The 15,176-nt window shown below is 44.7% G+C and overlaps 1 protein-coding gene across 2 annotated transcripts in view; it reads left to right on the top strand.

Annotated features, from left to right (window-relative positions):
• LOC116424221 (tektin-4-like) overlaps nt 1-15,176 on the top strand; it is a 51,245-nt gene that overhangs the window by 28,031 nt on the left and 8,038 nt on the right. The window lies entirely within an intron of this gene.

Here is a 15,176-nt window from a genome sequence, read left to right as displayed (position 1 = left end):
ATTGCTGCCCTAAATATCCTCTCCGGCACGACGTAAAGCTAAAAGGTATTTACACGGTCAGTATAAAAATGTTCGCTAAATACCCCAAAAAACAATATCACCCATCAAAAGCGAAAGTGCTAAAGTGATACATTCAACATCAACGCCTCCAAACGACGTTACAAGACCATGAATTTGCATAAACATCCAGATTCCGAACACCATCGTCGAAGCAACATCGCGGGGACAACGTTCAAAGATATTTGGAGATGTAAAAGGGTCGGAACGGACGCGTTAACGCGAATGGGGACATTAAATCGCGTTAAACCCCGTCGAATCGTCGCATCAAATCAAGCGTAACAATATATATATATACCTATATATATATACATATATAGGTGTATATTTTTTTTCTTTTACACAGCCAAGGCACGAGCACCAGCGACCGGCAGAATGGCGGTTTTATCATCTTATCGCGAGCCAGACTGTTAAAACGGAGATTGCGAAGGGAGAAATCGTGGACAACGCTTCAGGAAATGTCGCCGCAATTCAACCCCTTGAATACCTCGTTGCTTGTACTTACGTCTGGCCGTCGCAACCCCATTTTCACGGCCGATCCCGAAGCGTCGAGCACGGCCGCCACAAAATCGGGGGAAACGACGGCCATCATTGCTCGTTTGCATTCCGGAATATTTCACCGGTACGATCGCGTACGGTCCGACCGCCCGCCCGCCGGTGGTCGCCATCTTTAACGTTCGTTCGATCAATCTTCCCGTGTACGCAGACGCGCTCGCGAATATTTTATCGCCGGCGATCACGGTTTACAGCTGGTAAGATGAATGGAGATATAAAAAGGTAAGGGCTTGTGTTTATTAAACTCTTGGCTAAATATTTTTTAACAATCCTCCGCGGAGTGAATTGTATGGTGTGTCGGTATTCGCGGTGAATACAGAATAACGTGTAAGAGAATTTATAAGGGGATTATAGAAATAATTCACTTTGTAATACTACCACTAAGGAAATCCCGAATGAATCTTAACGCTAGGACAACCAGTTCTATGCAACAAATTGACATATAGAACCGCTAAACGCTAGTTAACGCTGGAACTACAATATTAAATCATCAAACTAACCCACTCCCACATTCTTCTTTACTAAATTTAATGAAACCCAAACTGAATTATAAATCAATAGAAGTCTGAAGAGAAGCTCTTTACAGAACTACTACAGAATGCACTTACTACAGAACAATTAGAAAACACAATTAGGCTCAGTAATTCTATCAACATCGTTTCCAATACCAAACAAGATCCATCAACTTTAACAAACCCAATCCTTCCACTGCCAACGAACCCAAAAGGTCCTCGTTCCGCTAACAGAAACCTCCAACAGACCAATAACCTCGAAAAATACTCACAATGCGAAGGCAGAAGCCAATCAACGGGTGACCGGAAGTAAGCGTCCTCCAAGCGGCTCTCGCGAGGAGGCGTCGCGACGCGCCCTTCGATATCCGGTTGCTCGTCTCGCAATAGCTCCCCCGAGTCACGGGCATAATGACAATGCCGAGTATTGTTTCACGGAAGTCGATCTGGCCGAGGCGTGCTCGTTCAACTGGCCGTTTGATGGGCAATAGACACTCGGCGACCGTTCGACCGGTCATCCGGCACCAGACGACCGCCTCCCCCTTTCTCCCCGTTCTTCCTGTTAAACGATTATTTTTGTTGTCGTCGTAAATCCTTTTAAACGCGTCACTCTTCTGGGTCCTCCGCGTTCCACGTTCGCGCCTGGCGGCGTGTCCCTCTCTCCTTTCTCCCTGTCCCTCTCTTTTTCACCTTGATATCTCACTTAACCGTTCCCGCCGATCGTTTCGACGGTTTTCGCGAGCCCGACTTTCGGTCGCGCATTCCCGACCGTTCCCGTTCCCGACCTCCACGAACCACGGACTGCCTCACCCGCCGGCGAGGAAAATCATCGAGCCGGCGAGGAACGCGCCGAACTAGATTTCACCTGGTTTTCTCTCGAGTTTCTAATTTTTTTTCATCCCGCTTGCGGAGACGCTGGTTGGGCCGACGGTTTTACAGTGTGGGGATGGTCTTTTCAATCGTGGGTGAATGGAGTTTTTTTTGAGAGGCGATTCCTGGTTGTTTGATTCGATAGAAGAATGTTGTAGAATTTGGAATTCGATGTTTTATGTTTAATGCGTTGTCTTACGGTGTATTGAATGAAAGTCACATAGAAGAACATCGATACTTCGTCGGGAAATACTGAATATTTTAAATGAAGAATATTGTCGAATACAAAGGGTTGGCTAACGGATTGTTCGTTTATATCTGTATTATGGAATTTAATTGGAAGGCGAGCAGTGTTTGCAAATTACGCGAAGAGTACTTCATTTTAACCGAGTTGTAATAGATTAATAGATCAGCATAGATTGAAGGTGTTTCTAAGTACTTACTCGTACTAGAATTTTATAACTATCGAAGCAAACTTTTCCTTCCTCCGCAGCATAGAAAATAACTTCTGAACTCAGAAATTTCTACACAGATCCTAAAACCATCGATTACAACCGTAAGCTAAAGTAATCACCGCGTAACCCTAATAATTGGCTGAAAGTGAAATAAACCATTCGCCCAGGGTCGAAAGGGAAGGAAAAGCCTGGTAGCGCCGAGGACAAGGCAAGAATAAGAGGAGCACAGGGCCGAGAAATATATGAACACCGCTTCTAACGACGCGCCGTGTTTTTCCTTCTCTAGAACAGTTCGCCAACAAAGGGAAGGCGATTTACGAGGTCAACCCGGAAGCTCTCGGAGGAATCCGTGAGTCTGGCGACCAGTCGGCAGTAAAGCAGGCAGCAGAAAAAGGTTCCCGATGACCTTAATTAGTTTATTGAGCAGGATTACGTTCTGGTCGGCCGGTGAACAGCCTGCGTTCCTTTTTTTTCTTTACCTCCGTCGCGTCTCCTTTTCCGGCATCAAAGGCTGTCGAGGCATTTCCGCGTTCCCCGCCGACCGGCTGTTCGGGATTTTCTAGACGGTCGAGGTGGTTTCACCTCGCTTTCCAATACCACGAAGTAAAGGGATCCACAATGAACGTTGTCGGCCGTCTCGACCAAGACGGAAGGATATCGAATCCTTTTCAAGACCATTTCGGTGCATCCTCGTGTCAAAAAAGTCGCTATCTTCAAGGAATCCGGGTTTGATCGTAAATAGACATTATGACACTTAACAGTCCATACACTTTTCCATATCTTTTCTATTCTTTCTGAATTTTCAATCATTGCTTGAACAGAAATTGATCAGTTTGTATTTCATCTACCAATTTTAATATCTCACTGTTGAAATTTCAATAAAAAATCTTCAATTTAAACTGAATGTGATCATATTTTCAATATTATTATGCTGCTTCTTGGGTGTGTATTTAATAGAAATACATGGAAATTTTTAGTATTCCCGTTAGCTTAGTATTATCGTTTCGTTTCTGAAAGGTTAGAATTATGGGAGGAACGATGTTGATCAGGAAACTACAGGATTCCAGTGTTTAAGGGAGTTCCGTTGAGGAAACGGGGGAAAATAAGATTGATCGTGGCTTGAAAAGCCACGTGACGGCTTAAACATTTAACGCCGGCTTGCGTAGCGGGGTTTTACAGCGGCCACCGTAACAGCCGCAGTATATTTGCACGCGTATTTACGACTGTCCACTCCATTCCGCTCGAGATCGGGCCGTCGACGGAATTTCAAAACGACCGCGACCCCCGTGAACGCGTAAAATCGACGGAACGCCCCAGAAACTGTCGCCGATAATGCTCGCGTACTATGAATGTTTTAAATATCGACGAGACCCGATCGCCGGTCCGCCATCTTTAACGGCTTCGGCATCCACGCTGTCTCAGCCATTAATCCCCTGCAACGACCAATCGATTTAAAGAGTCCTGCTCTCAACGATAATACAATTTAGGTATATTCTCGCTTTTATTATGTGTCAAGACACTAACGATTGCTCGGAAATCATTTTGGTACAGTTTCTTCATTGTTTCCGGAAGAAAAGCCGTAAAACTTGTTCGTTGTAATGCCGACTTTTATTCGCAAATATATAACAGTTGTATTTCTAAGATAATAAACATAAATGTCAAACGTTCACCGTTCAATTTCTACTAAAAGGAAATGGAGTGGTTGATTTAACCCTTTGCACTTGAGAGGTGACTCTCAGTCACCATTTGATTAGACATAAGAAAATGACAAAGTGTCATATATAATATTAAGTTTTGCATAATGCATCAATATGTGAAATTTCTATGAAATAGCTTTGTTTCTTAATTTACCTGTTTTCTCATTAGCTCGTTTCAAATAATGTCGTCTATGTCCCATCGGAAAGTGTCGAATGTTTCTAATGAAAATCTACCGAGTGCAAAGGGTTCAATAGTAATAATCGAGCTGAAGAGATGATTTTGTATTGAAATCTGTGAAGCAACGCCTCCCCCGAAAGTCAAGTTTCATTAGAAATATTTTTAATATCGCGACCAATTAAACCGGAGACACAAAAAGCGTCTGCACCTTGAAAAACACCGCGTCGTTTATAGAACCGACTGGAAAAAGTTCTCGCGTTTTCGCCGGGAATTATTTTTAACGGCTCCGAAGGATCTCAAGTGTGCCCGCGGGGATTAATTAAAATGATACGCGCTGTATAACCGCCGATAATAAAACGCGAAGCTTGAAAAACGATCTGGTTTCCCTCAGAAGTCGCGCCGGGCCACGCGATATCCGCTGGAAACCATCGCGACTCGGCTGGAAGCGTTTTCTCGACGGGGGCCGACGAATTCCGATTAAACCGGAACACCCCGTGCGACCGTGATATATGTAGATACACACTCGGCCGTAAAAATGTATAAATATATCGGAGCAAATCGTCCGTGAGAAAAGGAATCGGCCGAGACCATGTGCCGAGCGTTGCCGCAGCGTCGCTTCTTTTGAGCCTCGGTGAAGAAGAAAAAAAGAAGAGAGAGAGGTAGAAACAGAGACAGAGTGGAAGAGAGGAGGGCGAGGAGGGACGGAGAGGGAAAGGAGAATGAAGAAAGAGAAATATGTGGGAAAGAGAGGGATAGGAAAAAAGAGATGGGAATGGGAAGGGAAGAGAGGGACGGGAAATAAGAGAGCGAAGTAAATGGAGAGAAAGAGAGAGGTGAGGGAAGAAATAGAGAAGTGTGGAGAGAAAGAATGAGAGAGAAGAGAGAGAAATAAGGGAAGAAATAGAGATGTATGGAGAGAAGGAGTGAGAGAGAAGGGAAATGAAAAGAGGGAAATATTGAGGGAAAGAGAGAAATAGAGAAAACGGAGAGGAATGAAGTGAGAAAGAGGGAGAAATAAGGAGAGGAAACGAAATGGAGAAAATGATATAGAGAACAAGTGAAGAATAAGGAAAGAAAGAGTGGACTAGAGGAAAAGCGAGAGAAAGAAAGTGAGAAAGAGGAATAATTACGAGAAGAAGAGGAAAACAGTGAAATGAAGAGAAATGCAGGCAGAAGGAGAGGAGATGTGCGGAGAAGAAGAGAGAAGAAGGAGAGGAGGAAGAGAACGCGCCAGGGCATCGTCGACAAAGTGGCTTCCGCAGTAAAATAGTTCGCCACTCCCACGGGATAGCCTGTTAAAAAGATCGAAATCCCACCCACTCCACGGGTCCCCCGTCGCCATTACGAATAATTCGAAACCTGTTCCCATCGAGGAGCCACGAATCGCTCTTGTCGGGTGTGTCGCCTCGTTTTAATGCCCGTTTCGCTAGGAACGGAACGCGCGACGTCCCTACGTTCAGCCGGGGCGAGGGACCATTAAAGCTCTCCTTATCTGTCGGGAGAATTCCAGTGAAAACGGACCTGCTTCGACCCACAGGATCCGGCATAATTGAATTCTTGCGCCGCCCACCTCTCTTGCCATTTGTTCCCTTTGAATGTTGTTTAAAAAAACCAGTGAAACGACCATTCGTCTTCTTAAAGAAACCTAAATGAGTCTGTTTATTGAGAGGCACGGTTGATTCGAGCGGAATAATTAAAAAATCCGCTGTTGCGAGTGCTTCCGCTGCGCCGAATCATCGAAAAATGTAGATCGGCATGCTGTGTCGATCTACTTATGGTTATAATCTTAGGAACATGGAGTTTAACGTAATTATTGACGAAGGATTTATAAAGAAAAAGTTTTTTGGAAGATTGATCCAGTAAGAATGTCGATTCTCCATTCGTTCGTCGCGATTCGACGGAATAATTGCAATTAAGCGTTTCGGGGGTCGCGCCCAATTTTTCCGGAAGTCTTCCAAGATGGCGCCAGCCGCGCGAGCGGACGAGCAAGAATTCAAGCAAAGTAGGAGGTCGGCAGGGGCGCGGAATTTTTAACACCGTCAGCTTTAATACCGAGGCCGGATTCAAGTAGCCTTAATTAAAATGTCTCTCGTTGGCTGAACAAGTCCCTAGCGAGTTACTGCACCGGCGGGGACGTCTACGAGCTTTAACTCCTTAATGACGTGTTTTTATGGGGCATATTTGTTCCTCTCTCCGGCTTTTCAATTCCCCGGAGTACATATAAGAATGCAACCGAGTGCAGAAATGATCCGGGGGCACACCGCGATCTCCCCATGAATGTCGAATTATACAAACTACTTGATCCTTGTCGCGTCGGGACATCCTAATTGCCGGGAGTAACGCGAACAGCCCAGCAGAAGAAGAAACCGGTGTATCAGCTAAAAAGCCGCGTTGCATTTATTAAAGAGGCTTAAAGAATGATTTCACTTTATTACATTGAATCTAATTAATCCCCGTGTCGTCCAGTTTCGTCAACAACCTTCAGTCGGCTTTTAGTATCTTCATTTATATCTACCCATGTGTCGTAATTGAAATAGAGGCATTTACAGGTGTACAGGAAACTTCTAAGATAAATACTACAGTACAATTCGTGACAAACCTTCAATCGCTAAGGAAGATACTCCAATTACTAAAAACTCGAATTCGATCATAGAACGAACGCTGCATCGAGAAAACGGCGAACAAGTAACACTTCACTGTATCAAATCCGAACGAGAAACGCCGCGAAACCGCAGGAAAAGGGCAGGGCGGCACGAGGATCGCCAGAAAAGCGATCCGCAGCCGTAAAACGCCCGAAGAAAGCCAATAAAGGAGCGGCGGGGGAAGGAAAACCGGTAGAAGAAGCAGAAGAAAAAAGGTGCGCGCGAAGAAGAAAGATGGGCGGGGCCTAAAAAAACCAGCTTGAAAACGAATCCAAAAAAAAACGAAAGATAAAGAACGAGAAGGAAAGACGAAACAAGAAGAAGAAGAAGAAGAGGGCGAAGAAGAAGAGGAATATGAAGGGTGGCAGGAGCGGAGGGCGAGGAGGCCAGGGGAGAGGAGGCAGCAGGGAGCAGTAAAACGATGAGCGACCGGCCGCCAAGGAGATCCCGCGAGCAGATAATTGTGTAAGTGGATCCCGTTCGTTCCTGCGGAGAGGCAACGTCCACTCGAGGAACGCGCTCCGGCAACCAGTCCTGGGGATTATTCCACGAGCAGATTGGAGGAGACGCGAAAACGGGGGAGAAAGCGTCGGCCATCGTTCGTGGAACGTACCGACGCGACGGAGCACTGCGAACGATTTCTGCGAAATGATTCCCTATAAATTTCACCCTGATCCTGCGTCCTAGGCTCGATGAACTTTCGGCGAAAGTCCTACGCGCTGGATAAGCTTCGTGGATTCTTATAAAATTATCAAGGTACCTATTCTCTGAGATGGATAGGAAATGATTCTTTTGAACACTCTAGATTAAAATAGGATATCTTTGATAATTTGAGTTGCTACTAAAAGGATTAGCAGTAGCACAGTATATCTATAGGTTCTGGAGCTTATTAGTTACCATATCAGTATTATATTATTCATCTCGAACAAGCCAGCTCGCGAGCAACAGTGTGCGCACAAAATGATCCCCAAAGCAAACGATCGATCCTTAAAACTCGATCGTTAAGATCGGCACGGTGAAACGGCGAAAAGAAGAAGAAAACAAGAGGAAAGGTAGGGGAAAGCTTGATATTCTCAAGGACAGGCTGTAAAAAGTACACTTGCCAAGATGATACATGGTAAGACGATCCTTCCAGCAGCGGCCGCGTAGCCGGCGTGCAAACGCCAAGACGTTTCGTGTCAATCGCTGATTGACGACATAAATAACGCGATGATAGTAGATTCGTTTCCTAGCCGGTCGATGCCGGGTGATTCATGGTAGCCCGAGGAACGGCGAAGGATCAAGGATCCTCCGGGCGAAGGGCGTTCGTCCTCGGCGAGAGCGTGCGTGGATCACCGGCTGCACGCGTCGTTGTGTCGTGTCGAGGCTGCCACGATGCAGCGGTAGCATTTATGGGCATCGCGAGCGTGAATATTTATGCGGGGACCATTATCGTCTACATAATAGCGGGTACGCCGGCCACGGATAAGCGAGCCTCGAACCTGACGCACGAACACACTCGTAACCGTGCCTCGGAACGAGATGAGGCGAGGCAGGGCCGTAGCGTGAACGGTTTCGCGACGGGTGTGCAGCAGCGCGGACGCTATCCTTTGTCTGATCGCTTCGGCACGGGCTTATACGGCGCTACGTGTGAACCGAGTCGCGGGGCGACGATACACGCGGACTAGATCGTGGATAACCAACCCTTGCTTCGTGGTCTTCGGTTGTGTTGCCGAGATGAAGACGAAGATAAGCTTTTCGTTGGAAATATTTAACATTTGGGACGTTTTGTAATTCATGTACTGATTAAGAAGCAGATATAGTGTATTTCGATAGGAAGTTTAAGATTTATAGAGTTGAATGTTGACTGATAGCTAATTTTTTTTCACCTAAGATGTCCAAAGACATCTCAAATTCAAACTTCAAATGATTCACTAGGTTCAGTAGTACTTCCTCAATTTCCCCGACTTCATTATGGACTCGACAAAGCCCGTTCACCCCTTGCCCTATGATTACTTTATAAACTGTGATCGATCTAACTACTTTGCTCTGAATAATTCATTGAAAATAACAGAAAATTCCAATCTTTTTCTATACCAACCTTTGCTCTAAAGTATAATCATTGATAACAGGAACAATATGTAATTTGTATCCAAACAAATTAAATAATATTTATGTTTGCTCAATGCTTGAAATCTTCACGAGTCTAACACGATATTATAGGGCAAGGGGTGAACAACTCCCAAATATCCCAGTTCTGAAATTGTATTAAAACATTCCCATAGCTACCTCCAGCCTCCATCGTCATCATCTAGTCAAACCCCACAGCTCCGGTAACTCATCCCGACATTCATCAACCACCGATCGATCCCCGCCGTAAACGACCATCACGGAATTTCTGCCTCGAAAATCGTATTCCGTTTTTCCGCGTCAACGGGCAGGCCGCCATTTTCTCGAAACCGGTCCCCAAGAAAGCGCGCGGCGCTGCGATCCCGTGCGCGCGCGTAGCAGCTCTCGAGAGGAACGCCGTAGGATCGGCGGTTTGAAAATTTAATCCCTTCTACGGTCCTGAAAACGCCCATATGAAAACGCCCATAGTGCCGGCTGGTGCCGGAGAACCATGGTGCACCGCGGTTGGTATCTGTCCCGAGGAGATACGAAACGCCCATGGCGCGTTCACGGCGAGCGGCGTACCGGCCAAGATCCTAAATCACATTTGACTGTGGTAATAGGATTGCTTGGAAAGCCTAAACCCTCGAGAAATGAAATCCGCCTGATAGTAAATCTACCTCTTCCTACACCTACAGCTCGTACCCCTGTCTGCCCCTCCTCGCCCCTTTCCGCCCGTTCCGTCGAGATACCGGGGATATCGTGCCGGTTCAACGCTTCAACCCGCGCATTCCGTGCCCGTGGAATGTCAGCCCGGCATTAGGGAACGGCTACCCCATCGACGATCGCGTTCGAGAGAATTCCTTCTCGGAGGACCCCACTCTTTGGACGAGGACCTCTGGATCGCTCGTTTTCAACCTTGCGGCCTGGCTCCGGGATTCTTGGTGGGATTGATGGTTGGGGATCGTTGCTCGAAGGTGTAGGTGTATTCTAATTGCTGTAGTCTTTCCGATTACCTTCGATTCCACTTGGATTCGGCGATCGAAGCGTTCAACCCTTTAACTACGGCTAGCGATACTACTATAAGCGATTAGATGAATTATGGGAACGGGTCGCTTATTGACTTTCATTTATTTTATCGGGATGATGAAACAAGTGCGTATTGCTTATGTTTATGTCTTGTGCACGTAAATCATCGCGTATAGATAAGGAACGAATATATTAGCATATTTACAACTCTTTTTATTTTGTTTTGTGTTCGGACAGACATTTGTCAGTATATATAGTAGCTAAAGTGTTGAACGATGATCGATGTGGTGAAGCTGGTCTATCTTCGTCACTCTTGTAATCGTTTTGTTTTACGATGGTGTAGAGTTGTATTTTTTATTTATTCTAGAGTTCGAATGGTGCACTGTTTAGCCGTAATTTGTACTTGCGAGTGTGATTGAGTATCGTTTTGTTATTGCGAGAGAATGAATACTGATATATTTGAGAAACATTGTTTATCTTGAGGTCATAAGGGCTACTGCTAATTTGTTAGAGACGCTGTGGATTATGAAATAATATTTCCAGTTCGTTCCAGTTTCCCCGGCATCATATTGCGACAACAATAGACACTGACTCTGTTTTCCTAGCGTGAAGGGTGAGACCTTTTCACAAAAAGGGTGAAATCGTACCCCGGAAATCGTGTTTCCCGTTCCATAAAATCCTTTTGCGCCTTCGAGAAGTGAAAACGCGACGGGATCTAGGCCAGCGGGTCAGCTTTTTTTCGGCTGGCCGAATAACAAACGAAACGAAGCTTCGAAAACGGAGCAAGATGTTTTTCAGGGCGGTAGCAGGGAGAAAACGGGCCATCCGGTCGGCAAAGAAAAAACGAAAGAAAACTCGGGCCCGAAGGAGAAACTACAGAACATGATGAATCGACGGTGTAGCTGTGAAGTCAAGAAACAAGAATAAACAAAAATTCATCGTACATTCGTTACAAACCAAAAGATATAAAATGGAACAGAAAATATTCAAAAGAACACTCTCTTTACAGCGTAATTCCAGGAATGGCCATTTTAATAATCCCGCGTGAAGAGTTAGCACAGCTACGATTACAGTTAACGCTTTCTCATTCATAATTTTAATTCTTATCGATTGCTCTGCAAGGAAGTTATTAAAGTTCATTTAGCGATTAAAATCATCAAATCAGATGAATGAAAATATGGCCGTCTCCCCTGAAATCACCTTGATCGAAGTGTACTCCTCGTCTTAGTGTAATAACATTATTATCGTAAGAATTAGAAAAACGTTAGTTGAGTAAAAAGCGCACCGAGATCGATGTGTAAGCGTGCGACGGATAAAGCGATAAAAAATGGCGTCGTTACTCACCGCGGAACAGATCCATGGGCAAAAGGAATCCGAACGTAACGCGACAAAGAGGTTCACCCCGAGTGTGTCGGACATGTTTGTTCCCCGAGACCCGTGGCGTCTCGTTTCACGTGTTAATAAATAGCCGGGTTATTACCGGCAAGCTAATTCCTCAGTCACTCTCTTCATTTAACGAAGCCAATTATGAGAGGCATAAATGTAAGCAGTTAATAGTTGTATACACAAGCATACGAGCGCGAAATTCTGCTCCGAAACCAACACCACTACCGTTCCAATCAGCTTTCACCACAAAATAACACTATTCCCCGGATAAACACGGATTTAACATTTCCTTTTTTTCCGCGAATTCTTCCGCGGAAAATGTTTTGCACGTTTCAGGGTGTGAATCGTCGTTCATATGGAACTTTCGGAATTTACACGAAACAAGTGTATATTCGAATGGACACGAAACGGTAACTACCGGATAATTACATCAATTCCGTCATTGTTTCAACGTCTACAGCTAATTAAATGATTTTTAATTAAATTTACACCTTGATGTGTAAAGTCGACGAAATCGACTTTCTTTGTCTACTTTTTTAGCAGTGAACTAACTGTTATAATTTGTAGACATAACCAGATGTCGCGAATTACAAATTTAAGTTTCGTTCGAATTTGTTTACAATGAACAAGCAGAATCCTTATTGCAGAAACTATTGAGTACAATATGAAGAATATTTTATACAATAAGAACCTTCTCATGCAGTTCCAAAGATCTTCAGAATCATCAACAGTACTCAGAATTATCTTAAACGATCATCCTTGAATTCTACAACCGAGGAGTCCACTTATAAAATGGAGTCCTTCACACTTTACTCACCGAACGCGATGTCTCCATTTTGTGTCAAACCTCTGCACAACTAATCAAAGAAAACTCCCACTTCCCAACGCGTTACCATTCAAATTATCCACTTGTTTCTTTGCTTAATCAATTTTAACGTAATCCTTCTTCCAAAAATACGCGATGGACAGTAGCTAAAATTAACCCTTTGCACTCGAAAGTCTTTATATTCCTCATTCTCTTATAACACAGCTATTCTTTGAAGCTAATAAGAAAATACGAGTTAATCAAAGATATTTCATTTCAATAGTCCACATACCGCATTATACAAAGCTTAATTATACATAAGAATCGACAATTTTCCTATATCGAAGCGATAACTGAGAGTCACTCGTCGAATGCAAAGAGTTCAAGCCTAGCACGCAGAGTCGGGCAAGTGTTAACAAGGTCGCGTAGAATCTCCCATAAGAAGAGGCTCGATTAGACCGAAAACTAATGGAAACGGTTCGCGACAGCACCGCGAACACCTCGATACCGTTTGCGTATCGTTCATTCCGCCGCTCCGGAGCGAGACTGAAACGCCGCGAGCGGTTCGCAGTTAAGCAAGTGCTCCGCTTAATTGCCGCCATGATACTTTTATTGTGCGTTAATTCCGTGATTGTCGTTACGAAATCAATTTGCCACGATACTTGAGGCCTCGTAAAGTTATTTAACGCGTATTATAAAAACATTGTGGCTCACGTGGCCCCTCTCCCCTGTCGGGCTCGCTCGCTCGCTCGCTCGTTCGCTCGCTCTACGGCTCGTTCGCGCGCGCGCCGGTCTCATCGTTTTCCTCGATGATTCCCAACCAGCGGCATCATAAAATTCCACGTGTAACAACTCGTTTCGCTATTCCGAGCGGCTTCGAGTGTCTGAATGCCACGGAACAGTCGCGTTACTTTCGTTTCAGCTTGGAAAATGGCATCAGCGCGACTGGGCTTTATTAATTTCGCATTAACTTCTTGCTCTACGGTTACTTTCTTAATGAAGCTTTGTAGGATTAGTTTGTTACTAGGAATCTACTAGAAATAAACGAGAATTCCGTGTTCCTTCTGTTTCTAAGTAAGATATGAGGAAATTAAAAGGAACTAATAGAAAAGGAATAGATGAATGAACTCTATTCGACTCTATGGATTATTTACCTAACATTTTTAGGTACTAAGCAGGAAGTTCGCTATTTAAATAGTTAAACGTGTTTTAGAGGGTCTGAGCGAGTGAGTCCGGTTAGTTTCCGAACCCAGAAATTCTTCCTCCGAGAACACCTTAACCCCTTGAGAGTCCTTAGGGTTTTAGAGGGTTCGAAGGATCCAATTTACCTTTTATTTTTTCGACAGTCGTAAAGTGGCGCTGTGAAGACGCGGTTGCATGAAAAATTTGTGACGTTAGGCGATCTGTTACTCATGTGGTTTGAGTATGCTTCGTTTGTCGTACATTTTTAACGGATTGACTGTTGCGACAGTGTTCTGTGACCGTCGGATGGTCACTGAAGGCTAAACTGTAGGTTTTATGAACTTTCGTTATAAAATTCCTTAAACTCAGTGTCTGAGAAGGATTAATTGAAGTTTAACGAGATTCGAATTTCATTTTGAGTGCGATAGAATATTTAACACTAGAACTATCACTTAAACTGACTCTTAAGATCTCAATTAAGCTGTATTTCAGTTTCTCTATTACTTTTGATCTATCTGGCAGTTCTAATGTTAAATCTTCTTCCATCTCAATTATTTCTACTCAATCTACAGCTCTCATAATTCATAACCCTTCGAATCCCACGGATTTTGCAAAAACCCGGTCGAAAAATGCCAAGCGGCGCCATCGAATTCGTTTCAATGTAGAACCTGAATTACGCTTTTCTATCGTTACAAAACCACATTTTAAACAGTGCGATCGTTACATTTTTCCAGTCTTAGGCGGGCAATAACAAAAATAAAAATGAACAATTAGAATAAAAATAAATAAATAAGCTTCATCTGATTCTACGAACCGATAGACACTTTTAGACAATGTAACAGAAGCGCCATCGCGCCGCTTGGGATTCAAACAGTTAAACATCGAACTATGCTTCGGTAAACAACTAAATAACAATCTAAACGGAATCCTAATATCTCTAAACGTAACATGAACCTAACGAATCACTTCTGCTTCCAACGCCGTCGAAGGTCAGTGAAATAGAAGCATCTCCTAGAGACCTAGCCTCGTTCGATCGCATTAGAAACTATTCTATCGTAATATACTCGTGTTAACCTTTCGAAAATCGACAGAAGGACACGTCCAAAGCGGAGTTTCTCTCGGCGAGAGACAGCTACCCGAGCGATTCCACGCGAGCGACTAAGCTGGCCTCAAGTCGCCATTACTCGAACAACAATCACTGCACCCATCACACCGTGGATCGCGTCCACATATTTTTCTTCTTCCCCGTTTCGCCGTGTCCACACGAACGGGACACGTTGCGGGACGCGCAGTGCAGTTACACGTGTTGCCCGCGAGGAACTGATCATTCGCAGCGGCCACGAATCGTTCGTGGTCCGACAGCCATCGCCGGTTATTTGTTCGACGAATTAACACGGCCGTCGAGCAAACACGCGGTGCAGCTTTTAAAGCTTCGCGCTCGTACCTTTCCTACCTCTGCTGGTAGCCTCGACGTGGCCGTCCGCTATATTCGTTTTTTCTTTTCCTCGCTGCCTTTTTCCTCTCGTTCGTTTCTGTCTTCCTCTCGAACGAGTCTTCGAGAGTGGAATCTTGCTTGTGAAATTCGTCGAACACGGGAAAACAAACAGTGCATTCCGAGGGACTCATTCGACGTTCCGTTGCGCAGGGTTGCGTCCGCTGCACCGGTGCGAGCTGTCTTGTGAACCTAGTTGGGGAAAGTGAGCTGTCTCGATGAAGTCAGTCC

Source organism: Nomia melanderi, chromosome 5 (genome assembly GCF_051020985.1).
Source record: "Nomia melanderi isolate GNS246 chromosome 5, iyNomMela1, whole genome shotgun sequence".
NCBI classification, from domain to species: domain Eukaryota; kingdom Metazoa; phylum Arthropoda; class Insecta; order Hymenoptera; family Halictidae; genus Nomia; species Nomia melanderi.
This window is presented reverse-complemented; position numbering and strand designations above follow the sequence as displayed.